Source organism: Nomascus leucogenys, chromosome 16 (assembly GCF_006542625.1).
Source record: "Nomascus leucogenys isolate Asia chromosome 16, Asia_NLE_v1, whole genome shotgun sequence".
In the NCBI taxonomy this organism is placed as follows: Eukaryota; Metazoa; Chordata; class Mammalia; order Primates; family Hylobatidae; genus Nomascus; species Nomascus leucogenys.
Genome location: NC_044396.1, coordinates 54,013,656 through 54,030,191, shown reverse-complemented (window position 1 = coordinate 54,030,191; position 16,536 = coordinate 54,013,656). Strand labels below are relative to the sequence as shown.

The 16,536-nt window shown below is 40.8% G+C and overlaps 1 protein-coding gene and 1 pseudogene across 3 annotated transcripts in view; both read left to right on the top strand.

Moving 5' to 3' along the window:
- NCALD (neurocalcin delta) overlaps nucleotides 1–16,536 on the top strand; it is a 424,053-nt gene that overhangs the window by 226,338 nt on the left and 181,179 nt on the right. The window lies entirely within an intron of this gene.
- LOC100599512 lies at nucleotides 1,303–2,022 on the top strand (annotated as a pseudogene).

Here is a 16,536-nt window from a genome sequence, read left to right as displayed (position 1 = left end):
AACATTTCTGAGTATTTTTGGTCCCTGGTGTGAAATTGTGAATCTTAGCCTGGTGATTCATAGGCTAACAGCTGCTTTCCCACCATCTACCCCAAGCTCAGGGCTTTGCAGTGGGGGCGGCAGTATAGCCAGAGCTGACATCATGTCCTATTCTTCCTAGGTCCAAGTCATTTCCATCAAGCAGCATTTCCCAGGCTTTTGTCATTCAAGTCCCATCTCCGTGATTTTTACTATATCACATTCTATCTATATTATTTTTTACTTAATGTCTTTCTTTAAGCCACTCCCTCTTTATATTTTACCTTGCATTTGCCCTAAGCAGCAGTTATAGCTGTGAATAGCTTTGAAATTGGTTATGCCAGCTATACTTTTTTTCTAAAGCACATGAAAATAAATACACAACCATAATCCACCATAGCTGTGTACCACTAAAATTGTCTTGAGTAACTCCAATGGTTTGCCTTGCACACTTTGGGAAACATCACCATGAAGGTGAGGGACAGAGCTCTGGAGCTTTCACCGTCTTCAGTGTCCTTCTTCCAGTGATCTTAGACCTTGGGAGTAAAGAAAAAGCCATTCTCAATGAAAATCTAAGGGAGCCCTTTCCAAGGCATTTGAGATTGTTCACTTTATTTTGGTTTGGAATGTAGTGCAGAAATGACTAAGCCTTCCCAAGAGGCCAAGGGCTGCTGGAAAGAAGAAAGAAAGGTATTTTGCTGGCTTAAAAAACAGAAGTCAATGGCAAAAGAACATGCTGAAGGGAAAGAGCAATTAACTGAAGTAAAATAAAGCAGCAGAAAAGTGAGAGGAGTGGTGGGGAAAACTACTGCAGAGAAATGCAGTTGCTCACAGAAGCAAAGCATTAGTGGAAGGTGAGAGACTTTGCAGAGATCCTCATTTCCTCCTCATTTTGAACTTTCGGAGTCTCTCTCTCTTATGATGTGAGAACTGATTAGATACACACAGGGGCTCAGCTTGGAGGCCCGAAGTATTATATTCTTCAGTATGCTTCCTGCTATTGGGATCATGCTCTAAACAGGTTAGCTCCTCCATGACATATAGTTTTGGCATGAAAGATGGATCTAAGGCTGCCAGAGAGAAAGAGTTAGAAATGACTGTAGACTTTTTCTAGCATCTTTTCATACTTTATTAAGAAAGGGAAGGAACTTAGGCTTTATCATGATATAGATTTGATTGACTTAGGCCCACATATCTGCAAGAGTCAGCCAAATTTAAATTGTAAACATGTTTTTAGAAAATCTGAATTCCCCAGCACAACTGGCTTTAACGATTGGAAACAAGATGCAGGACCCCAACATAGACACTGAGTAGAATGACATCTTAGACAAGAAGGGCGTCTTACCCACCAAGGAAAGTCTAAAAGAATTGGAAGAGGAGGCAGAAGAGGAGCAGTGCATCCTTCAGCAGTCAGTGGTGACAACATACGAAGATATGACTTTGGAAGAGCTGGAGGGTCATGAAGACGAGTTTAATGAGGAGGATGAACATGCTATTGAAATGTACAGATGGCAGAGACTCGCTGAGTGGAAAGCAATTAAACTGAAGGATAAATTTGGAGAAGTTTTGGGGATCTCAGGGAAGTATTATGTTTAAGAAGTTACCCAAGCTTGTGAGGGCTTGAGGGTCGTCTTGCACCTTTACAAACAAGGAATTCCCCTCTGTGCGCTGATAAATCAGCACCTCAGTGGACTTGCCAGGAAGTTTCCTGATGTCAAATTTATCAAAGCCAGTTCAACAACCTGCATACCCAATTATCCTGATAGGAATCTGCCCATGATATTTGTTTACCTGGAAGGAGACATCAAGACTCAGTTGATCGGTCCTCTGGTGTTTGGTGGCATGAACCTGACAAGAGATGAGTTGGGGTGGAAACTGTCTGAATCTGGAGCAATTAAGACAGACTTGGAGGAAAACCCTAAGAAGCTGATTGAAGATGTGTTGCTGTCCTCAGTGCGGAGCTCTGTCCCCATGAGGAGGGACAGTGATTCCGAAGGTGACTGAGGCTGCAGCTGCTATCACATACTGAACTTTCTTGTGACAAATTGTCTGGATTTTTTTGAAAAAAAGAAAAAGCAAGAATGAATCCTTCTGGTTTTTAGTTTTGTATAAATTATGTTTCAAATCTTTACATTTTAGAAATAATCATTGCTGGAAATTCTGTTAAATATTTTAGAACTCTTTTTTTAAACTATAGTATTTCCTCTAAAAAAATTAAAACCAGCTATTGGTATGGCAAAAAAAAAATGAAAATCTGAATTCCAGAGGATTAAAATATCTCTGTTTGGGAACATCTCCCCTGGCACACAGCTGAAGTAAGTGCCTGCAGATGGTCCCAGCCCTGTTGAGGGGAACTGTGTTGGGGTCTAGCATGCATTGTGCTGGGCCCCTGTCAAAGCTGATGAGTTCCAATCTAGAATTTTGATTAGGAGGAGGGAGGTATGTTAGGAGCCAAGTCAGCTGCACAAAGGCTGATTGGAAAAAACTTCTATATTGTTTTGTGTTTTTCCAGATTTTTCTATTTAAAAAATAGTGCCCATTAAGAGGGAGTGCTGATATCATTACCATCCTTTCCAAAAGGGGACAGGAACTGGGAGGCTCTGAGGAAACTAGGTATGGTCCATACAGCAGATAGGACAGATTCAGCCAAAAGACAAGAAGCTCTTGGTTAAGCTGCACCAAGAATACTATCAATTACTGTTTCCTGGGATGAATTTAGGAAAAACCTAAGAATTAAATTGTGCTCAAAGCACATGAAATGCAGTTTCATATACTGTTTTTCTAGAACCTCAACTAGGATATTTATAATAAGATTTTGGTTTCTTTCCAGACTTGAGAGAACATTCATCTAAAATAACATTTTTTCAGGTCAATTTCGGCCAGATGTTCTTTAGATAACTCATGAACATTCTGGTTTTTTTTTTTGTTGTTGTTGTTTTTGTTTTTTTTTTTTTGCGGGGGTGGGGAGGGTAGAGCATAATCCCTTGAACCCTTTTTGAACCTTTTTGGTAGATACTATTTCTTTCCTCATTCCCTCTTTATTTTCTCTTCTCTATTCTTGAGTCTCTGTAGAGGCTGACCTGTGGGCCAAATCCTATTTCTCCAGATCTTTGCCCCCAGTAAAGCAAAACAAATAGACCATCTTTCACTTTTCAGAATTTTCAAGACTATGTCAACGCTTTGACCAAGTCAGACCTTTGTGTAGAGTACATGAATCTCAGCAGCAGTGATGAGTTGGCCTCTTCCAGAAGGGAATTCACTGCATGGGTGTGGGCCACTGAGTTAATGTGTTTCACAGCCCACTTTGCTACCCTTGCCTGGTTCCTGAAATGGTTCAAACAAAGTAACAACTTAAATCATCAGAACAGAAAAAAAAGGATTATTAAGTGCACTCTCTTTTATGTGATTTTTATTCTTGTTTATTTGTTTCATATGAACTTTATGTGAACAAAGGGACCTTGGTGAGTACATGTACAGCCAAATCAAACTTTAACAGAATCCCCTAAGATAAGACAGAAACTATGGGAAAAGGTTTTCTTATTAGGTATTTGTTCTGTCCATTCTGTGAAATACTCATTTCTAACACTGCTCTTTAGGTAAGGAAAAAAGTCATTTTTCTTTATATCTAGACTATTGAAGTTGTTGTATTTGTGATGGGAAATTTTTAAGTATGTGAAGTAAAGAGAGTGATGGGAGGCTGAGTTGGAAAGAACACAACATCTAATTGAGTCCCCTCTTCTTCTGGTGAATTAGTATTGTGCCCATGCTCATGAACTAGTGTATTTTCTGTTTTTAATTTCCTCAATTTTCAAACTGTAAAATAAAATATTATGGTGTCTGTTTCCTGGGAACAGAAAACACATGTAAATATTTGAGAAATTTGAGACAGAGAAATTTGGTTTGAAGCTTGTCAAAAAGATACATGAAATCAAGCCCCAATAAAATATTTTTCTTGCTTACATCTGGTTTAACATGATTGGATTAAATTGTTCTTTGTAACACACTCCTGAATGATTTTATAACAAATACATAAATGGGAGGATTACTTAAATGCCATTATGCTAACAATACCTGCAATTTTGGTCATTGCACAGACATGACACTTAAAAGTTAGTATACATGTGTAGACTTTGGTTTAAGTCTTTTATTAAAACAGGACTTTGAGCTTTTATTGTTATCAATTAATATTTTAGGGTGCCCGAGGCAAGAGGCAGATGGAACCTGTAGCCCCGCACCTTGTCTTCCCTTCCCATCCCTGGCTCTTTGTGGCAGGACTCCCATGCAATCAAGCTGTATTAGTTTTCTGTAGATGCTGTAACAAATTAACCACAAATGTGTGGCCTAAAACCATGCCAATTTATTATCTTGCGGTTCTGAAGATCAGAGTCTAAAATCAAGGTCCCAGCAGGGCTGCTTTCCTTCTGGATGCCCTATGGGGAGAATGTCTTCTCTTGCTTTTTCCTTCCTCTCCAGGCTGCCTACATTCCTTAGCTCAGAGCCCCTTTATCTCATCACTCCAACCTCTTACTTCCATCACCACATCTCCTACTACTGACTCTGATCCTCCTCCCTCTCTCTTGAAAGATTCTTATAATTACATTGGGTCTGTCCAGATCATCCAGGATAAACTTCCCATCCTGAGATCCTTAACTTAATCACATTTGTAAAGTGTCCTTACCATAGAAGGTAACATATTCATAGGCCCTGGGAACTAGGATGTGGATGTCTTTGGGAGGCCTACCACATGTGTGAACTCTCCAGGCCCACACTGTTACAGCCGCATGCTTTAGCATCACTGCCCCCTACACTAGAACTGTTTTGTCTGCCCTTGGGAGGACCTCCCCAGGCAAGGGCTCACACAGGTCCTAGGAGTGGCTCTGTTACCAGTAGAGGGTCTTGACTGCAATTTGTCCAGGTTCTTGGCATTTTGAACAAAGAATTAGACAAAATACACAGCAAAGCAATAAAAGAATGAAGCAAAGAAAGCAGAGATTTATTGAAAATGAAAGTATACTCCACAGAGTGGGAGCGGGCCATGCAGTGGCTCAAGGACCCTGGTTACAGGATCTTCTGGGGTCCAAATACCCTCTAAAGGTTTTCCATCGGGCTCTTGGCATACACCCCATGCAAATGGAGTAGTGGTCTGTGATCAGTCTGGTTGGTTGCAGAAAGCCTTGTTTTTGGTCTGTGCTTCTCCTCATGCGTCAAGGAGTTGCCTTCTGCAACCAATCAGAGGCTGAAGTGTAGTCACAAAATTATGCTCCTATGCAAACATCTGATTGGTTGCAGAAAGCAACTAATCAAAGGTACTTTCAACTTTCCATCTGCCAGGCAGAAATGGGGGAGGTTTGCAAAGGGAGTAACCTTTGGTCCTTTTGTTACTTAGGTGTGAAAAGTTGGGGTTTTCCTTTTGATTTAGTTCTAGGAAGTCAGCGTGAATCAGCCTTAGGTGCCCTGCCTCCCGACCCTATTCTCCTGCTTCAGCTCAGACCAATTGAACAGGGAATTCCAGGATCCCTGGTACCTGGAAGGCTGTCAGGGTTTAGGAGAAGGTCAATGTAAGCTCAGTGTGGGCACAGGGCTCTCAGACTCCTTGATGCATGAGGAGGAGCACAGACAAAAAAAGGTGAAAGTGGGGCCCTCTAAGTCTAGAGGCCCAGAGCAGGGGCCAGGTGCTGGCATCTATAAGCAGTGTTCCTCCAACAGCTAGGCAAGCAGCATGATTGAATGCCTGGAGGTGAGCTGTGGTCAAATGGAGACTGTCAGTCCATTATAAAGGAGGCAGTAGAAATACAATGCCAGGGAAAGGGGCCCAGTGTTGCTACATCTTAGCAAAACTGAAAATCTATTTTCATTTTGTTTTAAACAATGTGCAAGCCAAAAAAAAAAAAAAGGTGGGGGGTACCAGATATGGCTCTCAGCCCTTCAATTTTCAACTGACCCCTGGTTCAAATGGATGAGCACAGCATACCTAGGCATAGATGACATTTTATTGAATGAGTGAACAATGAACTTCAATGTCAAATTCAGAGATGGTGCATTAAATAAATTACCCAAAGCTGAAAAATTCATCCCTAATTATGTCACATTGTTCAGTAGGCTCATCAGAGATTCAGCAGGGAGATAACATGACAACTTTAAGATAAATATTAATAAAATGTTCACGATATGGCAATGCCTTCAATTTGTATAAGCCCTTTTCCATGATAAATTTCACAGACAAAAAATAAAGCCTACAAATTAAATCCCCTTGCCAGTGAAAATTCCAAAGTTAAAGTCCAAAGGAATTAAAGTCCAAAATTGGAAGCTTTTCTGTGGAGCTAAAAATCCAAAGGAATCAAATTTCCAATCAGAAAGCTGAAGTTCAAAATTACTTCAGAAATTTCTAAGAAGTTGCTTCATCATCATTTAGTCATTTGACAATTATTTATGGAGCTTCTGCTGCGCACCAGGCACTGTGCTAGGTCCTGGGGGGAAAGTGGTGAATAAGAGGCAACCATGTCCTTATGGAGTTGATATTTAGATAGGGAACAACATAAGCAAGTGAAATATGTAGTATTTTAGGTAGTGATGATTGCTAAGGAGAAAAAAACTAGGAAAACTGAAGGTAGGGGCGGTTTGAAATTTTAGATAGAATGGCCAAGGATAGTTCCATTGAGAAGGTGACTTTTGAGAAAAAGCCTGAAGGAAATGAGGGAGGTAGCCTGGCAGATACTTGGTGGGAGACCATGCCAGGATGAGGGAGTGCCAAGTACAAAGGCCTGTGTTGGGTGTGGCCTGGTGTGCTTGAGGAACAGTGGAAGGCCAGAGTGGCTGGAGCAGAGAGAACAGAGATGGGGGATAGTAGAAGGTGGTGGTCAGAGCAGAAAAGGGAGCCAGAGCATGGAGGATTCTTAAAGATAAGAACTCTGGCGTTTACTCTGAGTAGGATGGGAGTGCTTGGAAGATCTTGAGCAGAGAAGTGACATGCTCTGACTTGTTTAAGTTTAAGTCAGACCTCTCTGGCTGCCGCATTCTGAAGAGGCTAAAGAGAGTAAGGACAGAACTAGCGACACCAGTTAGGAGGCCATTGTAATACCCCTGGGAATGGCTGTTAGTGTTAAAATTTGGAGGTAGAAATGGTGGTAATGAGAAGAGGTCAGATTCTGGATCAGTTTTGATAGTTCATATAACAGGATTTTCTCATGTATCTGGCTGGGGTGTAAGGAGAAGAGAAGTCATGAATGGCACCATGGTTTTGGTTTGAACAACCAGAATGGAATTGCTGTTATGAGAATAGGAATGACTGGGAAGGAAACAGAGTTTGAAGGAAAGATCAAGGGGCAATCTGGGGACATATTAAGTCCTAAACATCTATTAGACAGGCAAAGTAGATGAGTAGGTATTTGAAGGTATAGATCTGCAGTTCAGGGGAGAGGAGCCAGACTGGAGATACAAATTTGGCAATTGTCAGCATGTAGATTTTATCTAAAGCCATAGGACTGGATGAGATCACCTGGAAAGTATGTGTGGACAGAAAAAAGAAGAATTTCTAGACCTAAGCCCTGGGTGACTCCAATGTAGAGATCAGGAAGATGAGGGGGAACCAGCAAAGGAAAATGAGAACAAGCATTTGGGAAGGTAGGAAGAAGAAATCATTTCATGAAGGTACTGAACAGCTGTGTCAAATGATGCTGGGAGGTGAAGGCTGAGAATTGACCATTGGCTTTAGCAACATAGAAGTTAATGGAGACTTTGATATGAGTAGACTCAGCTAGACTGATGGACACTCTGGTGCCTGGGTACAGCTGAGGCTCCTTCAACAGCTCTAGCCTGGCTGGAATGGATGTAGTTCTCTCAAGTACTGAAGCACTAGGAAGTAGAGTTAGACACAAGATCACCCAAGTGGATCACTTTTTAATACATCTGAAGGGTTGATAATTGACCTAAGATTATTATAGAACCAGCCCCATCCACTTGAAATTAAAAATAAGACAGTCTGTGGCTCCTAAAAAATTATTTTAGGCACAAGGATATTCCCCAAACAAAGTATTTATTATTGTCAAGTATAATAAATACAAATAGCAGAAATACAATGACACTGAGTAAAGGAGGGTAGGTGGAGAAAATCTTGATTTCAGTTACACCAGGATCCAGTAAACCTACCATACTGGAGAGCATGACCTGTGAATTCACACTAAGTGGAAAAAATATCACATGCACAAACACTACCACTGCAGCCACCCAGAAAGAGAGAGGAAAGAAAGAGAGAGAGAGGAGAAAGGAAACCCCAGTGGGTTTCTCCACAGTATAAACCCTGCCTCCCTAAAGCACAGACTGGGACCATGTAAGTGTTCATGTTTCCTGCAGGCAGTTGACACCCCAAAGAGAAAAATTGAGTGACGAAGGGCTGAGGCTCCACATTCCTAGTTTCTATCCCCAAAGGACTGATTAGAGAAAACACTGCTTCTCCCCTAGGACAGTGAGGCAGGGAGAAGAGAGCCTAGCAATAGCCCTCCAGGAGTCCTCCTAAACACAAACTCAGGGAAAAGATTTGACTTCTGTGCCTCATACTCCAACAAACACAACAGGAAAGGGAATTCAAACCATTTTATTTGATTGGTTCTTTGGTATAAAATTGATTGGGCATAATGATAAATATGTCTTTGGCTACAATGAAATTAGAAACGTGAGTTTTCATCATTCAAAATCTCTCTTATTCTGGATGTAGAATATTTATACACATAATCTTAGATGCACATGTGTGCATGTCTGTCCATGATCAGGGAGAAACTAGAACCCACTTACTTCTTGTTGAGTCCTTAAATTGTCCCATCTGCTGATGAGAGCACTTATAATAAAAATATCATTCTAACCAATCTGTTATAAACTCATGAACAAATCTGTGTCGAGTCCTTCATTTAAGACGGATAAAGATTACAGGTACTCTTTGTCCTTCTAGAAAATTGGAACAATCTGGCCGGGCGTGGTGACTCACACCTGTAATCCCAGCACTTTGGGAGGCTGAGATGGGTGGATCACCTGAGGTCAGGAGTTTGAGACCAGCCTAGCCAACATGGTGAAACCCCATCTCTACTAAAAATACCAAAAACTAGCCAGGTGTAGTGGTGGACACCTGTGATTCCAGCTACTCAGGAGGCTGAGACAGGAGAATCGCTTTAATCCGGGAGGCGGAGGTTGCAGTGAGCCAAGATCTCATCATTGCATTCCAGCCTGGGCAAGAAGAGGGAAACTCTGCCTCAAAAAAAAAAAAAAAAAAAAAAAAAAGAAAGAAAAGAAAATTGGAACAATCCTATCAGGTCATATAAAATATGGCTTTTCTTGTCAAGTCTTTGTGAAGATGCTGTTTTTTGTTACCTTAAAATGCCTGTCTCACCTCCTCTCTCCAGATCTCTCTCCTTTACTCTCTCAGCATTTAAGATTCTACTTTTCCATGGAGGCATCCATAATTAATCCCACCAGCCCTTATCAGCACTGGCATTCCATCACCCTCACATGCACTGTGGCTTTTGTAGGTCATGGTCTTGCTTTGTTGTTGGTTGTTGATATCCTTGTGTGTCGAGTAAACACATTTGCACACAGTTAGCCTCTTGGAAGGAAACTGGAACTCACAACTCCACAGGGGACTTGAAGCACAAAGTTTTATGTTCTCTGAGCCACCGTATGGCAGTAAGTAGACTTGCTTTAAGTGTCTTAGAGATTGATTGAGCTTAATTGAAATTATATACAGGACATGTAAATGCTTTGGAAAGTATATAATACTATCTGATTATAAGGTGCTGTTCTGATTGTTGGTTAATGTAGTTCTCTGTTCTGTTGCATGTTAGAATCACGTGGGGAGATTTGAAAAAACACTAATGCCCAGGCCCCATCTGCTTGGAATTCTAAGTTCATTGCTCAGGGATGCAAAGCAGGCATCAGCATTTTTTAAAAGCTCCCCTCCCTAAGTGCTTAAACCACAACCCTGGTTTGCCATTTTTTGCCAAGTAAGTCTTCCCCCAGCAGTCACACGACTCACTCCTGCATTTCATCCAGATCTTTGTCAAATGTCACTGCCTCAGAGAGCCCTTCCTCTACCCCTCTGTCTGAAATAGTCCTCCCCACTCTCACCCATAGCTTTCTAGCCTCTCAAAGTGCTTTTGTGTTTTTCAAAGCATTTAATGGTTACCTGATATGATATTAATATGTGGAATGATAAGGAAGTGAATTTCATTCAGTGCAGGAATGGAGACCTGCCCTCCCACGGAAGCATCTCTAAATTTCCAATCCCCTATTATTTTAAGAATACCAACCACAGAACGGAATGCCAGCCTAAATCCCCCTGGCTGGTGGGAGAAGGCAGATGATAACAGAGGAAGCCTGGGTTAAAAAAAAAAAAAGTGAGAAACATGGTTTAAAACATTTCAAAAAGAGAGGGGAGGGGATAGAGGTGACACAATCTTTTTTAAAAATTGAAAGCAAGACTTTGGCAGAGGCCAAGTTGGCAAATGGAGAGAAACCTCATCCCTGCAGTTACAGAACCAATATCTGGATTGAGTGGGTAAATCTAGTTGGCCAAAGAAAAACCCCAAGGTTGATAAGAAAATAGTCACAGAGGAGATAGGCTCCGGTCTTCCTCCATACCACACCTCGCACTGTGAGAATGATTCCCAGATGAAAGGGAATGAGAAGGCGATGGAGTGAGGAGGAGGTTTGGGAGCTGGGTGGGAGTTCTGAGGAGGTGAGCACACAGTGTGGAGAAAGAGGCTCTAGGGTCAGCTTGCTTGGATTTGATTTCAGAACCTTGGCTTTTAAATATAATTTATTTAACCTCAGGAGCTGTGAGGACTTACACACTTGACTTTTCTTCCTGGGCCTTCACGTCTGAAGATGACAGAAACTCCTGATTCATTTGGGTTGTTGTGAAGATTAAATGAAATAATATGTAAAAGTTTGTAGCAGAGTGCTTGCGAGACAGTAAGTGCTTAACAAATGCGTATTACTAATAATGCCTTTTTAAAAGGGAGTGAGCTGGGCTGGGTGCGGTGGCTCACGCCTGTAATCCCAGCACTTTGGGAGGCCGAGGCAGGCGGATCACGAGGTCAGGAGATCGAGACCACCCTGGCTAACACGGTGAAAACCCGTCTCTACTAAAAAACACAAAAAATTTTCTTAATCCAGTCTATCGTTGTTGGACATTTGGGTTGGTTCCAACTCTTTGCTATTGTGAATAGTGCTGCAATAAACATATGTGTGCATGTGTCTTTATAGCAGCATGATTTATAGTCCTTTGGGTATATACCCAGTAATGGGATGGCTGGGTCAAATGGTATTTCTAGTTCTAGATCCCTGAGGAATCGCCACACTGACTTCCACAATGGTTGAACTAGTTTACAGTCCCACCAACAGTGTAAAAGTGTTCATATTTCTCCACATCCTCTCGGCACATATACACCATGGAATACTATGCAGCCATAAAAAATGATGAGTTCGTGTCCTTTGTAGGGACATGGATGAAACTGGAAAACATCATTCTCAGCAAACTATCGCAAGGACAAAAAACCAAACACCACATGTTCTCACTCATAGGTGGGAATTGAACAATGAGAACTCATGGACACAGGAAGGGGAACATCACATTCCGGGGACTGTTGTGGGGTGGGGGGAGGGGGGAGGGACAGCATTAGGAGATATACCTAATGCTAAATGACGAGTTAATGGGTGCAGGAAATCAACATGGCACATGGATACATATGTAACAAACCTGCACATTGTGCACATGTACCCTAAAACCTAAAGTATAAAAAAAAAAAAAATACAAAAAATTAGCTGGGCCTGGTGGCGGGTGCCCGTAGTCCCGGCTACGCGGGAGGCTGAGGCAAGAGAATGGCGTGAACCTGGGAGGCGGAGCTTGCAGTAAGCTGAGATGGCACCACTGCACTCTCCAACCTGGGTGACAGAGTGAGACTCCGTCTCACAGAAAAAAAAAAAAAAAAAATAGGGAGTGAAGTCAGCTGTCAGAGGAAGCTGGAAAAATTTTTCTTTAGTCACATAGCACTCATCCCAGGGAGCCGAGGACAGGGCATGTGACCTAACTTTGACTCTTCCCCAAACGAGGGAGGGATTTTCTATTTGTCCCTGTTAGAGAAAACTAGCATGAGATTAAATGATAAATGGCAGCAATCAATGTCAGTGAGAAATGTACACAGCTGTACTTGGATATTTGTCATTTTTGAAAATTTTAGTTAAAATTGAGTGCCTCCTTTATTATGCTATTAGATATTAATCACTAGTTACTATTTGCTTGTAATTTGAATAGTTTGCTTTTAGAAAAAAGCATAGCAAAGTGAAGCACATGCTAAACATTTTCTAACTTTTGTCCAAGACTTTGAAAGATTAAGACTGAGGAGGCTTCATGGATCGTAATTAAAACACCATTCATTTGGAACCAGCTCCTAAAAAAAAGTTGTGCCTGTGGCCTCAAACTTGATTAAGGGAAATCCTGTAAGTCTTAGAAAATATCATAATTGCTGTAAGTAGTTTATTAATTATTGTGTAGATTTACTTTACATAGAAACAGTGTTCCTAAAAAACTGCAACTAAAATTTTTATAATTTTATTCATTTCTTTATTAACTGATATTGTAATATCTGTGAAAGTCAATCCCTTGTTTTGGATTGATTTTAAGTCACAGTAACTTCTAATTCTTTGTCAGACATGGTAGTTCAAAACCTGTACATGAATACTCGGTGGTATCATGGAATGCAACAGTCTTGTTTACTACTTAAGGGTAGCCTGGTGATGAATCCTTTTGCAGATTTGTGGAATTATTATTATTATTTTAAATGACAGTTATATAATTGTGATATGAATGATTGCAAATTCCCTGAGGGCAAGGAAATGTATCTTCCATTTACTGCAGCACTGTACAGTGAAAAAATAAACAGTACCTGGACATGAAGTCGAGACCCAGGAACACATGCAGCCTTAACAGCTAACTTATGTTGACAAAGCACCTACTTTTGGTAAACATGAATTTTCTCATCTGCCTTCCTATCTTACAAATGCATAGGGTCTCAAATGGAATCATACATATGAGAAATGCAATAACATATAAGAGAACACAATAGAAACCTAAGGCTATCTTTTATAGCAGGTGCTCAACACAGAGCCGTCTAATGATTCATTACCATTGGATATATTTGTTCTTTTAGATTGTCATTTTCATGTTTACTTTTCTTGAGGTAGGGCACTTGTATACTTTGGTGAGCTGGTTTGTTTTCGCTTTTTTTTTTTTAATATCACGCATATGGGCTTACAATATTTATTTTGGTTTGCTCAGACTATGTCTTCCAGATTGTTCATGAGGTCTTTGTTCCCCCTGCTCCTCCTACCTGTGTGTTCCACCCACGTTTTTAGCAGTTCTGTATATAGTGTGGTCTGATAGCTAGAGCCACAGCGGTCTCTCCCAATGTAAGCTGAGAAACCCCACTGACTCAGAGGGTGGCAAGAATTTAGCGAGCTCCACAGTCAACTTCCCCTGGGCCAGGGATCTCTCAGTTTCCTCCCCTTCAGCTCCACGGACAACCCAAATCAAGAGGAACAAAGTTGCCCGTATTAGTTTTCTTTTGCTAGTATAACAAGTTACTACAAACTTAATGACTTAAAGTAACACAGATTTACTATCTTACAATTCTGGGCGTCAGAAGTCTAAACAGACGCACTGAGCTGAAATCAATGTGTAGACACGGCTGGTTCCCTCTGGGGACTCTAAGGGAGAATCCTTTCCTTGCGTTTCCAATTCTAGAGGAGTGATGAGTTTTTAAATGTATTACCTTGGCTTTTAAATATAATTTATTTAACCATAAGCTTACATAATTTAAGTCTAAATAATGACTTTAACAACCAGCTTGCAAAATTTCTAAAAATTTAACATTCAGCTTTCAGGGGTCAATACAGGCAATTATAGCTCACCACTGCCTCCATATTTCTAAACAATCTGCATATACTGCTGCTTCTCGATTTTTCAATTTTGACACAATCTCCTTATAATGGAAGATGATGATTTAGCTCCTCTCAGTCCCCCATTCCCCAGCTCTCCCTCAATTCTCCAGTGCACACCTTCTCTTACTCCCATCTTCCCAATATAATACTATCACAATTATGGGTTAAAACAATATTCACTGTTTATGTCATTATGGTTGACTCCTTATAGCTAACATATGAGCCACATGGATACATGTGATGCTTACATTTCCTTTCTTGTACAACTTTTTTATTCTCCTGGACTTAATTGCCAACGGCTACAGCTCCAGGAAAGCAGAACAATTTTCTCAGTAAGGGTCAACATTTCTGGTGCTCTAGTGGTTTCTTGCTCGTGTGTTTCTTGGAGCTGTCTTTATGGAACTCTCTGCTCTCCTGTGTCAATCAGGAGTGATTATTCTCTAAACCTACCACATACTTTTGTTCTGAGAATCCACTTCATCATCATCTTTGGAGGATTCCCCTGTTTCTTGTGTTGGATGTCCTCCATAGCCTTCATGTCCTTGTCTTTCCAAGTTTTAATCTTTGTTTTTATAGAACCTAACCTCCGGTAGTTTCCTGAGGCAGCAGCTTAAGAAAGCATGCATTGGAGCTAAGTTTTAATACTTGCATGTATGAAAAGATATTTATCATGGTCCAGTTCTTGATTTCAATATTAGCTTGGAATATAATTCTTCGCTGGAAATCATTTCCTCTTAACATTTTGAAGACAATGTTCCATGGTCTTCTTAAGTACAGTGCTGCTTTTGAAAAGTTTCAAAAATGCAATTCTGATTTCTAAGCCTTTAAAAAATAATAACCTATCATGTATCTCTAGAAACTTTTGAATCTACTCTTTATCTCTGACATCCTAAAAATTTCACAATGATATTCCCCATTGGGGTCTTTTAAAAATTTATTGTGCCAGGCCTTTGGGCATACAGGCACATTCAGTCTGGAAACTCATGCCGTTTGTTTTGGGAAATGTTCTTATATTACTGTTTTGGGAACATGCTGATATTTTCTCTTCCAGAATTTCTATTGTTCATAATAGAACAAGGACATCTTGGTTTAATGCACTACTCTTCTTATCCTTTCTCTCTATTCTTCTTCCTCACACTTCTTTTCTTTCTTTTTATGCTATGTGTAAGAAGATTTCTTAAATTGTGTCTCCAAAATTGTTTATTAAACTTAAAAAATCTCTGCTATCATACATTTAGCTTCTAGAATCTCTTTGTTAATTTGCTAAGGGGTCTTTATCTAGCCTCCTATTCTTGGTCATGGATATAGTATTTTATGCCTTTCTGAGGCTATTAGTCAGGGTTCTCTAGAGGGACAGAACTAAAAGGATATATGTATATATGAAGGGGAGTTTATTAGGAGAATTGACTCACATGATCACAAAGTGAAGTCCCACAATAGGCCGTCTGCAAGCCGAGGAGAAAGGAAGCCAGTCCAAATCCCAAAACCTTAAAAGTAAGGAAGCTGGCAGTGTAATCGTCAGTCTGTGGCTGAAGGCCCAAGAGGCCCTGGCAAATCACTGGTGTAAGTCTAAGAGTCCAAAAGCTGAACAACTTGAAGTCTGATGTTCGAGGGCAGGAAGCATCTGGCATGGGAGAAAAATGCGGCCAGAAGACTCAGCAAGCCTAGTCCTTCCAACTTCTGCCTGCTTTATTCTAGCCATGCTGGCAGCTGATTAGATGGCGCCCACCCAGATTGAGGGTGGGTCTGCCTCTCCCAGTCTACTGACTCAAATGTTAATCTCCTTTGGCAACATCCTTACCCAGCCATACCCAGAAATGATACTTTGCATCCTTCAATCCAATCAAGTTGACACTCAATATTAACCATCACAATTGTTAAATTTTTTCTGCCTCTGACATTTTTTGTTTCTTCCAAGTTCATTTCTCCTCTTGTTTTGTTGCATGTTTTTCTTTGGAGATTGCTCTCAAATATCTGGTCATTCTGTTTTTCATTCATAATTAAGTGCACTACACTAACAAGCTCATTGGAAGCTGTGTGTGCAGGAATGGAGCTCCTTGGGAATCTCTGTGGGGCTATCATCCAGACACTTGTTCATTTTGTTGAGGAACCCATAAATATCTGTACTGTAGACTTTTCCCTAGGGCTATTCTATTTCTTCCAAGAGAAATCCTCCAATATTTTGCCAGGCTGCTGACATTCTAGATGCTGAGTACAGGATGGGAACTGTGAATCCCATTTTCAGCCTCTAGTCTTACTCTCACTCCCTGCTGTGCCTTTCGTTCAGAACCTCCCTGGTTCAGTCTTTTGTGAGTAAACCTCCAGTATCAGGCTGGGGTATGGGAGGAAGTTGCCTCGCTGTGGGGTAGAGAAGAGTGTGTTGGAACAAAAATGCTTTCTAACTACCTTTTTATCACCCTTCTTGTTTTCAGTTCCACCTCTCACCTTTATTTTCAGAGGTATCTGGTGCCTCTAGTTCCTGAGCTTTTTCTGGCATTTGAAGGGCAAATCATTGACTTCAATCACTGCAGATGG